The sequence below is a fragment of the Globicephala melas genome, chromosome 1, assembly GCF_963455315.2.
Source record: "Globicephala melas chromosome 1, mGloMel1.2, whole genome shotgun sequence".
Classification (NCBI taxonomy): Eukaryota; Metazoa; Chordata; class Mammalia; order Artiodactyla; family Delphinidae; genus Globicephala; species Globicephala melas.
The window spans coordinates 3,427,439-3,440,036 of NC_083314.1; the positions used below are offsets into that span (position 1 = coordinate 3,427,439).

Genomic DNA, 12,598 nt, shown 5'->3' on the forward strand with positions numbered 1-12,598 from the left:
AGGTCTACCTCTTTTCAAAAATTAGCATGTTTCCTAGAAAAAGACTTATTTTCTGTAACACACATATTGCTCTTAATTTTCCAAGATTAATTCACATGATTAATAATAAACCAGGATAAGACAAGTTGAGTTACTACCATGATAGTGTTCCCTGGGAGTTAATTTTTAAATTATTTTGAATACCAGTCAACACATATCTCCTTTCCAAACTGAAGGATGCATCAAATATTCCTGCAAAGTCTGAGATCACAGACATTATATTTCTTTGCTAAAAATAAACATTCTGAACATGACATTGGCACATTTGTTGAAGTCATGATGGCTGTACTATTGACAGAATGGTTCTTCACTCTGAAAAAAAACAAACAAACAACAATCTAGCTTCAACTATGATTTGAATTTTTCACTATATTCAGTTCACTCCAAACTGAACACCATCCTTGTTCCTTTTTCTGTAAAGAAGGTTTATTCTATTTTTTAAAATGCTCTTGTTAATTGGTTCTTTAAATGATTAATTGTTCATAAAGGAATAGTTTTGATAGCTCAGTATAACTAAAAAATAAGCTCACGGTTTTTGGAAAAATGTAGTAATGTATATATTTCTTTCCTTTTTCTGCTTCGGAAAAAAGTCTAAATTTCAGAGCAAAGAAATGCTGACATATTTTTCCAGTAGACAAACTTTGAAACATTAAAAAATATGAAGATTTGATGACTGTTTAAATGTACAATAATATGGAAACACTGGTCTAATTCTATGTAGAGCCCATGACACACTTATTCGATTGAAAATGATTTATGACAGGAGGTCAAGGACAAGAAACAATTTAAAAGGTGATCAGGAAAAGCCATCTTGACTGTGCTCTGGTCCCCACTCTCTGTGTTAACGTTGGTGATGAAGACAAAGACACATTAGGTTAATCAATGGTTCTTTAGGAGAGTTTGAGATGAATTTTAACTTTTAGGTCAACATCGATTCTCTTGAGAACCACGTGTCCTGGAAGGGCTCTCCCTACCTGTCAGGCAGTACCACCTACTAGGTAAGAGGGTGACAGAGCAAAGGGCTGATCTTACTGGGAATGTTATTGTGTTGGTCTTTAAAGAATGACATATTAGGAAGCTATTTAGAAAATAAATCTAATATTTCTCTTTTTTTTAATCTTAGAAGTGGGAAAGCAGCAGTTTCTGAAGGGAAGAAGCATTAAAATCTTACAAGACCTAGATTTAAATCTTTTACCCCTTATATAATAAGTATCACACTATCCCCTGAAGAATATCTATTATACAGGATTGTTTAGAATAAAGTGAACTAGTGTACATGAGGATGATTTTATTATCCAGGTTTGATCTAGGAAATGAAAGCTCGGGGAGGTTCGGTAACCACGCCGGTGAGTGGCAGACCCCAGAACAATGACCCAATTCTTTTGCTCTTTTTTTAACTATTGTATTGTGTTTCCCAGTAAGGTACATCTTTTAAATTGCTGCAATTCCCATGCAGAGAAAACCTTTAGACATATACACATAGTTTGTATAAAAAAAAGTTTTAATCCAACTTGTAATAATAAATGGTTAATATAAGGAAAGTAAGATAAGCACAAAATATCAATAATTCTAGGCTTTTATTAAAACATTCGATTTGGTTCTTTCTTTGTTAACCTTCTCTACTAAATGAAACTGTAAATATTTGAGGTAGTATATGTTTTTTATACAAAAGACATAAATATGTTTGTGAATACTTCCAAAAACAAACATCACATCAGTAGATTTACAAATCTTTCCAGAAAATACAATTTTTTAAAAAAATTATAAGGGCTCCATAAATGTCAGTTAGACCGATTTACCTGTGAAAAAAATAGTTTTCAATGACTTACAGTGTATTTTGGAACATATATACAGTATGGGTTTCATATGTATATATCCAGTTAATATATATATTAAACATCAAACACTTTTTTCCTCCTTCCTAATAACTTTGCCAAATAGTACAAAGGTTGTGCTAGAAATGCATCTCTTCTCCAAAAAAAATTCATAAAGACATTTTACAAAGTGAATAGTGTGGAATTATTTCCACAGTTTATAGGAGAAGGAAAACGAGAAACGTTTCTGGCCCTTTGCCGTCAACAGGAGTAAGGGCTATCAGTAATTATGAGTCTGTTGGAAAACAAAATTATAGCCCCTCTGGGGTGTCAGTGTTTCAGTAGTAAAAGCTGTCTAACCCAAGCCAAGCTTTGGCATGACTTGCCCTGCTTTTTCTGCTTTCTCGGTGAAGAACCATGTCCAAGTATTCAACTTGGCTCTCTCTGCATTGACTCAGACTCTGACGCTTTAATGCTTCCACTTTTTCTATTGAAGTAGCCAGAAGTCCCAATAATTACCATGATAATTACCCAGAATGAGCATCTGTAATAGGCACTTTATTTTTTTAACATCTTTATTGGAGTATAATTGCTTTACAATGTTGTGTTAGTTTCTGCTCTATAACACAGTGAATCAGCTATACATAAACATATATCCCCATATCCCCTCCCTCTTGCATCTCCTTCCCACCCTCCCTATCCCACCCCTCTAGGTGGTCGCAAAGCACCGAGTTGATCTCCCTGTGCTATGCGGCTGCTTCCCACTAGCCATCTGTTTTACATTTGCTAGTGTATATATGTCCACGCCACTCTCTCACTTTGTCCCAGCTTACCCTTCCCCCTCCTCATGTCCTCAAGTCCATTCTCTACATCTGCATCTTTATTCCTGTCCTGCCCTTAGGTTCTTCAGAACCTTTTTTTTTTTTAGATTCCATATATATGTGTTAGCATACTGTATTTGTTTTTCTCTTTCTGACTTACTTCACTCTGTATGACAGTCTCTAGGTCCATTCACCTCAATACAAATAACTCAGTTTCATTTCTTTTTATGGCTGAGTAATATTCTATTGTGTATATGTGCCCCATCTTCTTTATCCATTCATCTGTCGATGGACACTTAGGTTGCTTCCATGTCCTGGCTATTGTAAATAGTGCTGCAATGAACATTGTGGTACATGACTCTTAGAATTATGGTTTTCTCAGGGTATATGCCCAGCAGTGGGATTGCTGGATCATATGGTAGTTCTATTTTTAGCTTTTTAAGGAACCTCCATACTGTTCTCTATAGTGGCTGTATCAATTTACATTCCCACCAACAATGCAAGAGGATTCCCTTTTCTCCACACCCTCTCCAGTATTTATTGTTTGTAAGTTTTTTGATGATGACCATTCTGACTGGTGTGAGGTGATACCTCCTTGTAGTTTTGATTTGCATTTCTCTAATGATTAGTGATGTTGAGCATCCTGTCATGTGTTTGTTGGCAATCTGTATATCTTCTTTGGAGAAATGTCTATTTAGGTCTTCTGCCCATTTTTGGATTGGGTTGTTTGTTTTTTTTTGATATTGAGCTGCATGAGCTGCTTGTAAATTTTGGAGATTAATCCTTTGTCAGTTGCTTCGTTTGCAAATATTTTCTCCCATTCTGAGGGTTGTCTTTTCCTCTTGTTTATGGTTTCCTTTGCAGTGCAAAAGCTTTTAAGTTTCATTAGGTCCCATTTGTTTATTTTTGTTTTGATTTCCATTTCTCTAGGAGGTGAGCCAAAAAGGATCTTGCGTGTTTTATGTCATAGAGTGTTCTGCCTATGTTTTCCTCTAAGAATTTTATAGTGTCTGGCCTTACATTTAGATCTTTAATCCATTTTGAGTTTATTTTTGTGTGTGGTGTTAGGGAGTGTTCTAATTTCATTCTTTTATATGTAACTGTCCAGTTTTCCCAGCACCACTTCTTGAAGAGGCTGTCTTTTCTCTGTTGTATACTCTTGCCTCCTTTATCAAAGATAAGGTGACCATATGTGCATGGGTTTATCTCTGGGCTTTCTATACTGTTCCATTGATCTATATTTCACTTTAACTGTATAATTGGTAAGGTGAAAGCACCAGTGCTGAAACATTTCATAAGATTTCATATCTGAGAAAGAGGAAGAAATCCTCTAAGAAAGTGGAAATCGACTTAAGAAAGGGGTGGGGGCCCCCAAATAACAGTTAAGCGGCCTCTCAATGTCTTATAGGTTTCAGAGAGAGCGTTATGTCCTTTGAGGGGAAGGGGAGGGGAGGGGGAACAGCAATGGCTGTTTTTCTGAAGCAACATTTCTCACTCTTTCTATTTTGAAAATATTCATTTCCATGAACAGAAAGTAAAGCTGATTAAACTATAAATATTCATGAATATGAGCTTCCCCTAAAGCATTCAAACAAAGTAGAATGAAGGGTAAGACTCATGCGGTAGGAAAGTCTCCTTCCCTTTCGTTTGTCCAGATCAGAGCCCGGGTGCTCAATGTAGGTCAAGGCGTCAGGCAGAGGGAAGAACTGCAGACTGACATTGAGATGCTCTATTTCACACACTTGCCCTCTGGAAGGACTGGCAGAAACAGTCACTTAAATTAAACACAGGTCATCAGGCAAGATATATAATCTATTCCTAAAACAGACAACTCGAGCATCCCAAATCCCTATGGCCTTTTACAGGGGCACATCACACTACCTCCTGGTGTTCCTCTGTCAATTCACATTAGGACTGACTATGTTTAAAAGTGGTATTTCATGTATTCTGTGACCCTCTTGCTCAAAGCAAAGAAATTGCTTTTGTTTATTTATGACCTATTAACCTTAAGGAAAACTGAAATACTTAATATTCTCACAAGCTTAGGAATGGAGAAATAAAGGCTAAAATAAATCTGGCCTTGATACAAGTTGGTCTTATTCTGCCCACACGACCCTCCAAAGTTATGGGCAAGTGGAAAGGAAGATATTTGTCTATAAATGACCTATTGCTTGTGGCTTTTTTCATTCAAGGAAAACTATGCAAGAATTCAGATTGCTGCCATCCACTTAGAGTTCTGGAATTAGGACAGTGTGTTCTCCCCAAAATGACACTACACACTTCCTTACAGAAAATGTAAAACCTCGGTACCATTGAATCTCAATGTTTTAAATATAAATATTTGACAACTAAGGATTATGTCATGAAAATAAAGATGTGGAAGACATAGGAAGATGTAAAGTACTGATTGAAAGCCACGTTTGAATCAGTGAAAGACTAAGTTGAACCAGCAAGTAAAGCCAAGGACAGAACAAAAATATCGGAGAATATATGGCCCTAAAGTTTACTCTCTTTTTTGGCACTAGGTACCTGCAAGCAAGAATAAGATCCTATTTTCCAGTTGTGGAAAAGTTAAACTACTCAGAGATGAGGTATTATCTTCAACCAACTATAACTGTGTGAAACATGTGGTTTAGTCCAAGGAAAGAAGAAAGAATTCATTACTGAATTTACTACTGTTATTTTATGTGTATATGACATTTAATGGAATTTCTTATTGCTATAAGTGAATCATTTTTATATTTAAGAATTTTAAGTTAATTATATTCTGCTAAGGACTTCTAGGAAAATATGTTGGAATACAAAGAAAAACAAGTTTATGTGTTGCAATTCATTCCAACTGCCCTAGAGATTTGCTTATTAGTAGGCCAATGCATATTTTGTGTTAATGCAAAATACACAATTTAGAGCCTTTTTTCATAGCACCCTTATTATACAAATGTTAGCAGATGTACCAAGAGATGAATAGGCATGATTGAAAATGGTTGTATGTTGACCTGACACTAATATTGCAACAGACAGACAACAGAGCAGGAGTCATAGGCTTTCATTTGTAATTGATAATGCAAACAAGTGAGTCCCCAGTCCCATGATAATATTCTTTCCAGCAGCAACACAGAAATACCTACTGATAAAGCACACCTTCCTAATGAGTGTTATCCCATAGGAAAAATTTGCTTATTTCAAAAGAAATAAACACCACAGAATCCAGATTAGTCACCGTTTTTATATTCTAAGATTTTGTCACCTCAGTATGAACTCCCAATAGATCATTAAGCCCTCTGCCCCTAAAAAAGATTGTCTAGAAGGTATTAAACAATTAGTGGCTTTAAAATATTTTAACTGAGTGAATATTAGAAGGTATAAAAGGTTAGAGGACCTGTTTCACTTATATTTCAAGAACAACTGTCTTAATTGAATAGACTATGGTCACCTTCAAAGTAGTAGCCCAAATTGTTGTGTGTTGTCTCACCCACAGATAATTAGAACCACATTGGATGCCAGTTTAATGCATGAAATAGTGACTTTTTACCCTGGTTTTGATACATGCAAAGTGACTTTTTGAATTGATGATAGAAAATTATTGAAAGCAGTCCTAAAAATACATTCACTGGAGTTCACAATAATTTAAAAATAAGTATAAATCACAAAGAACTCTTGGAGAAAGGAGATATGAAAAGAACAAAAACAAACAAAAACAGGATTTTCATATCCAAAATCTTGGAAATGAATGGTTTTGAAAAGAACAGAAACAAACAAAAAACAGGATATTCATATCCAAAACCTTGGAAATGAATGGTTTTGAAGCATACCAAGATTGTACCTTTCATAGTATTAATGAAGTCTTTGTGTCATAAGCTACGAAAAATGTGTTGAGTTGGTTTCTTCATTTATTATTTGTTCAGTAGTTTCTAAATGATACTAATTTTACAACCTTATTTTAGGAAAAAATACATTAAATATAAAAGGATAACACTGACTAACATTAATATGATTTTAGGAAATGTAAGAAATTCTGTTTAATTTGTATAATCTAAATACATCATGTTTACCTACTATAAGAATAACCATATTTAAATTAGAAGATATTGTTTTGATTTGATACCTCAAGCTACTTTGAATAACAAATTCTCCATGTCATCAATAGTGAGATAATTTCATCCCTGGAACTAATCCAGGATAGGCATTTTTTTAGCTCAATAAAACAGATCCTTCTCTCACAATGTGACGTGGAGTCCTGCCAAAGTCTCCGTTGGAGAAATCACGCTGCTTCTTTCTGATTCTTTAGAAATGGCTTAAAATGCATCAAACGTATGACTACAGCTACTCTGTTGTTTCTGTCTCCCCTCCCACCCCCTCCAGATACTCACAGATCCTGTAAAGTCAACAGAATTCTGAGTTTAGAGGTTGCTTCAGTGAACATTCAACGCTGTCGGTGAGTTTGGAATTAAAATCAAAACCATCGACCGTTGATTGTACCCTATGGCCAACCACCATCTCCACCGTGGCTTCAGAATTTGCTGAAGACAGGAAACCAAAACAGGACACACCAGGACCTTCTCTTCCCCTGGCAGAGGTTATTTCTTAAAAGGTCACAATCAACATTCATTGCTGTCGGTGGGCTGAGCTGTGTGGACAAGCTCACTGAACGATGAATGCAACTGTGGCCCCGCATTTTGCAGTCAAGAGCTAGTTCATCCTTGAAAGATGCATTGAAAGTAGTAATATGGTTTACTTTAACTTTTCCAATCTGCAGAGTCTTCAGGTTTATTTATTCAATGTATACCATACGATCAGATTTCGATGAAAAAGGCACTAGTTTAAACAAGAATAACACTTCTACACTTCTGTAAGTTATAAATAGAGCACTTTTTTAAAAAGGTAAACTGTTTGGCTCATGGAATCTGTAACATAACCATCTAAGTTTGCACATCTTCCTACAGGGGTGTAAAAGAAAGCATGAGAAGTCCATCAGCATCTTTGTCATTGGTACCGTTGCCCTTAAAACAGCAACACTTAACAGTATCCATTCTCTGCATCTTTTGTTAGATTTCCTGATAAATTGGGACATAATCACCAGGTAATTTTATTTCTGCTGCTCTGGGTGGGGACTGACTCAAAGAATACTTGCTCTTGTCATGGAATTTGCTAAGGAGGGAAGAAAATATATATAACTATATATCTGTCAGAACACTTCTAAGAGTCAGAGAGCAGATTAATTTCCATAATTAAATCCAGCTTGAAGATGAAATTTTATCCACCTTCTTTGTGTTTTTCCCTTCTAAGAACCTTATCTATATCATTAGACTTAGGACCACAGCCTCATAAGTCTGTGGGGCTTATAATACAGCCTGGTTTTGTTCTCCTAACTAGTTTGGCTCTGTTTTTATTTAGTACAACTGTCTTTGAATTTGATCACAGCAGTTTTAAGCTTATCATTTGTAATGATAATAACCATTATATTCTTGTTACAATACTCACAATATAAATACTTATAGAGTGTCCATATTAGGAATATCTGGAAGGCTTCAATGTTTACTTTTAAAAATCTGTCACATACATTATTCTTCCCATTTCTTGCCCTTTTCAGTTCCATTTACCTTCAACTCTCACTGCAGAAGCCCATTCCTGAGCCTCTGCTCTAGATCTCGTCATGACCATCAAATATTTCACCACATCCAGTACCTAAACTGTGGTAGTCCACTCTCAGCCTATCATCTCCTACTATTCTAGTTTCTCATTCTCTTATCCCCAAAACAACTGTCCTTTCAGCTGCAGCGTTGCTGAAAACAATCACACAATCCTATGATTTTGTGTTTGGATGTATTCATGGGTTTCCAAATCCCTTGGTCCCTCAACTCCGACCTTGCATTCTCCCAGCCTGCTCCCCAGGAATTAGCCTAAACCTTCTCCTTTTTCCTCAACTGCTCTTCTCCACCATCTTGTTTGCAGCAGAGATAGTGACCTCTGGTTTTCACCGAGAAGCTTTAGTTCATCTGACTGTTCCCCCACTTCCTCATTCATGGTCTCTGAATGCCCAGGCTTCTGCCCTGTGGTTTTCTTACTGCCTTCTCCTTGCTCAGGACAGGTCTTCCTCCCTAATATCTCTCTCTTTTGTCGCCATATTTGTTCTTTTCATTTAACGTGTAACACAGTTCAGTTTTCTCCTTTTTCAAATAGAAACAAAGAAAGTTAAGAAAAATCTCTGTACCGCTGTATCCTCCAAATAATCATCCCATTTCTTTCCTGCTGTTTCAAGCTAGGTCTTTGGACATAGGATGTGGCAGCTACAGCACTTTCTGTACTTGATGACTTTCTATTTCACCTTAATTGTCTGTAATTTGTCTGCGTCTAACATTACTCTCACTCATGCATAACATTATTCTATTGAAGCTGCTCTTGACCAAATCACCAGCAAGCTCCATAGAGCCGAATCCTACAAACCACACTTTTCTGTCAGTGATCCCACTTGAACACCCCTTCTTGTCTGTCACTACTGACATTCGTTCCTTTTTTAAACTCTAGTCTCCATTGATGTGAGCCTATTCTCATTGGAATTTCTTTCTGTCTTTATTACAGTGAAGTCTTACTGTTTAGAGGCCCATCTTAATCTGCCTAACCTAGCATAACTAGTTTCTTTGTGAGACACATCATTGGTTTTCAAAGTTGCTTCTCTTCCCATGCTTTACAATCTCTCAAGGGATCTCAGTCACCTGTACGATGTTTATATCTGCTTAGATGTTGCTGATACTCTAGTGTTTATTTCCAGTCAGGATATCCCAAATCTGCAGCTCTGTCTTCTGCTCTTCCCATAGACCCTTGTCCATCCATGACCACAGCAAACTCATCGTCTTTTCCCCAAGGGATAACAACCTTCATCTCCTGAGCAACCAAAGCCAGAAATCTGGACACCATCACATGCTCCTGACTCTTCCTTTCTGTTCTTCCATGCACATATAATCATGAAGTCCTAAAGATGTCCACTTCTCACTATCCTGCTAAGAGTCCAATTTTTCTATGTACTTCTCCTGTGTCATTGAGAAACTCACACTTCTTACTTGGACTATTCCATAGTCACCTAACTAACTTTCTGTCTACAATCAGCCATCTGGTCAATATACTTTCCCCATAGCATTTGAAAAAAAAATCCTTAAAAAAATTAATTGTGTTACAGAATCCTTTAATGCACTCTGAATAAAAAGTCCTAATATGTTTAATAGATGGATTGTTCTAGTGGGAAATGTGAAAATTAGCCTAGTGGGAAAAAGTGGAATTTTACCTGAAACTTCACAGAAGCTCTCAAGTTATATTTCAGTACATTAAGGAGCTAATTGCAATTTAAAAAATTTTTCTAAAGTAAGTGAGGTTGAAGAGTTACTATTCTTAAAATGGTGAAGAACTTTTAAAATATTAATGACAAAGAAGGGGGAAAAAGGAAAACAAAATAATGAGAAGATTTGACTACTTGAACTTCGATCTTTAGCATGTCAAAAAAACATACAATGAAAAGGCAGTTGCCAAATGAAAAAGAATATGAGAAATAAATAAGACAAATTATTAATATGCTTAATATGTAAAATTTAAAAATATATGTTCTTAATATAGAAAATTCAATAAGGAGAAATTAACACCTCAAGAGAGAAAAGAACATTGGATCTGAACAGAGAAGTCACAAAAGAAATGCAAATGAGAGAGGTAAATTTTACATATATGATGTAAAATTCTGCTTCACTCATGAAAATTCAAGTTTAAAACAATGAGATGTAATTTATCTTTAGTAAAGTTAATTGATGAACAAAAGAACATAGAAGCCACTAATGCTGAAAGAAATGTACTCGTACTGTATAATGTATGATTATCTTTGGTTTTTGCTAATACTCACTTTATGCTTGATCTGCCTTTTTTGAAACTGTGACCTCCCCACTGATGGCTGATTGGACCAATGGCACACACCTGTCCCAAGGGGAGCTAGTCCATAAGCTTGGCAGCGACTTTCATAATTTTTCCCTTGGGAACTTGAGCTAAAATCCATTAAATCAGTCAGGAGGTAGTAGGTGTGTAAGAGATCTATAATGTCATGAAGATGTGGGGTAGATTTCATTTTACTTTACTTATGTGTCAGTAAGTCAGAAGCAGAGGGTAATTAGTGAAGAACAGCAGTTCCCTGAAAGATGGACAGGGCAGCTTTCATCCACAAAATTCCAAGTCCAGCACTCATTTTCCCAGCTGTCTTTGCTATGCTTTTGGATGGCTTTTACATATCTACAAGTTGATTGAAGCCTTGAAATTTACCCTAGCTTATTTGTTAGCTAACACTGGTATTTATTCTTTGCCTTCAAAACCATACAGTGCTCATGAGAATATGAACTCATGTAAACTTTATGGAAACAATTTGGCACTATTTATTAAAAAAATTTAAATGTTTGTAAACTTTGAATCTTTCATTCTTATTCTAGGATTCTCTTTAATGTATGTATGTATGAAGACGTTCAAAGCAACATTATTTTCAAAAATTTAATGATGGCAGCAAGCTACATGTCCAACAATGGGGAATGCGGCAATTAATTATAACAGGAATATGATAGAAAATAATAATAACCCAAGAATGTTTTCATGACTGAAGAGCCTGCTTATAATTAAGTAAAACTCAAACTGAGGATTAAATCCCAACTTACTAAAGAAGCAGCTTTGGCAAAATTAATTAAGCTCCTTAAGACTCGATTTTCTTAACTATATAATTAGTATAATATTTTCTATCTGATAATGTTTTCTGAGGATAAATGAAATAATTTATGCAATGACTTTAGCTCAATACCTGACACAATAAACATTCAGTAGTAGTAAGGGTAGTAAACTCTATCCTATGTATCATAGGATCCCATTATGTAAAATTTATTCTTTTTATTTAACTCTTACTGCTGAAATTGTGGTCCTTTTACTTCTCATATGCATGACATCTTTTTTTTAATTTTTCTTTTCTTTTTTTTGCTTTGTTTTTCTTTGATTTGTTCAAGCTGACAACATTCACCTCTTTACTATCCTAAAAGACTCTAGGTCTTGTTTCAAAAAAAGTCACACCACAAATTATGCTTAACTTTTAGTCAACTGCAAAAAGAAATAAAATTAAATAGAATTATCATTTACTTTACTAAGTTCACACAATGATCTAGGTATACTGTCTTCTTTAATCCTCATAGGAACCGTTTGAGGAAGAACATACAATTTTGAAGGTGGGGACAAGACAATAAGTCATATATCTGTTGTCATAACTGGTGGAGTGATAGCACTAAACTCTACCGTTTCATTTATATCCAATTTTTGAGAATCTAGCCGTTAATGCATAACAACTTCTAAGAAAAGAAAGAATAGTATATTCCTTTCAAGACAATAATTCAGCCCAAGTTAAGTATCCCTGGGATTTAAGTGAAATATAAAGATACAGTCTGAGAACAAGGTGTGTCCTCTCAGACTCCATATTTGGAAGGATGGCACTATAATTTAAGTGATTTGAGACCTGGTTTTTCTTGTTCATCAGTGAAACTTACTTGTTCTGGTTGCTGCTTCAAACTGGCACAAAGAGCAATGTCAAAGACATGATAAGAGCTCAACAAATATTATGTGAATGAATGAGTCATAAGCATGGCTACATAGCAAGCCAAGCCCTCAATGACTGACTCATATGATACGATGCTTTATGCCAGATACTACGGGTCAAAATTGAGTCTTGGCTAAGAGACTGTAATTTTTTTCAGAAAACTACATGTACAACAGTGGCATTAATTTCTAGCCTCCAGAGTGGATTCCTAACATTCTCTTATATATTTACCATATATGAATTTAACTACAATATTTCTTCCAGCTAATAGACCAATAATGGCAACACAGACCATCATTGTATAAAGTAGTAAGAGAAAGTAGAAAGAA

At 35.5% G+C, this 12,598-nt stretch overlaps 1 long non-coding RNA gene across 2 annotated transcripts in view; it reads left to right on the forward strand.

Moving 5' to 3' along the window:
* The window catches only part of LOC132596797 (uncharacterized), a 110,013-nt gene that overhangs the window by 71,233 nt on the left and 26,182 nt on the right, over window positions 1–12,598 (forward strand). The window contains exon 3 of one of the 2 annotated variants that reach the window (XR_009562807.1): window positions 5,200–5,327. The exons of the other annotated variant lie outside the window; for it this stretch is intronic. This is a non-coding gene — a long non-coding RNA (uncharacterized lncRNA). Of the gene's footprint in view, window positions 1–5,199; window positions 5,328–12,598 lie in introns of those variants that run through there. 2 annotated transcript variants of the gene reach the window in all.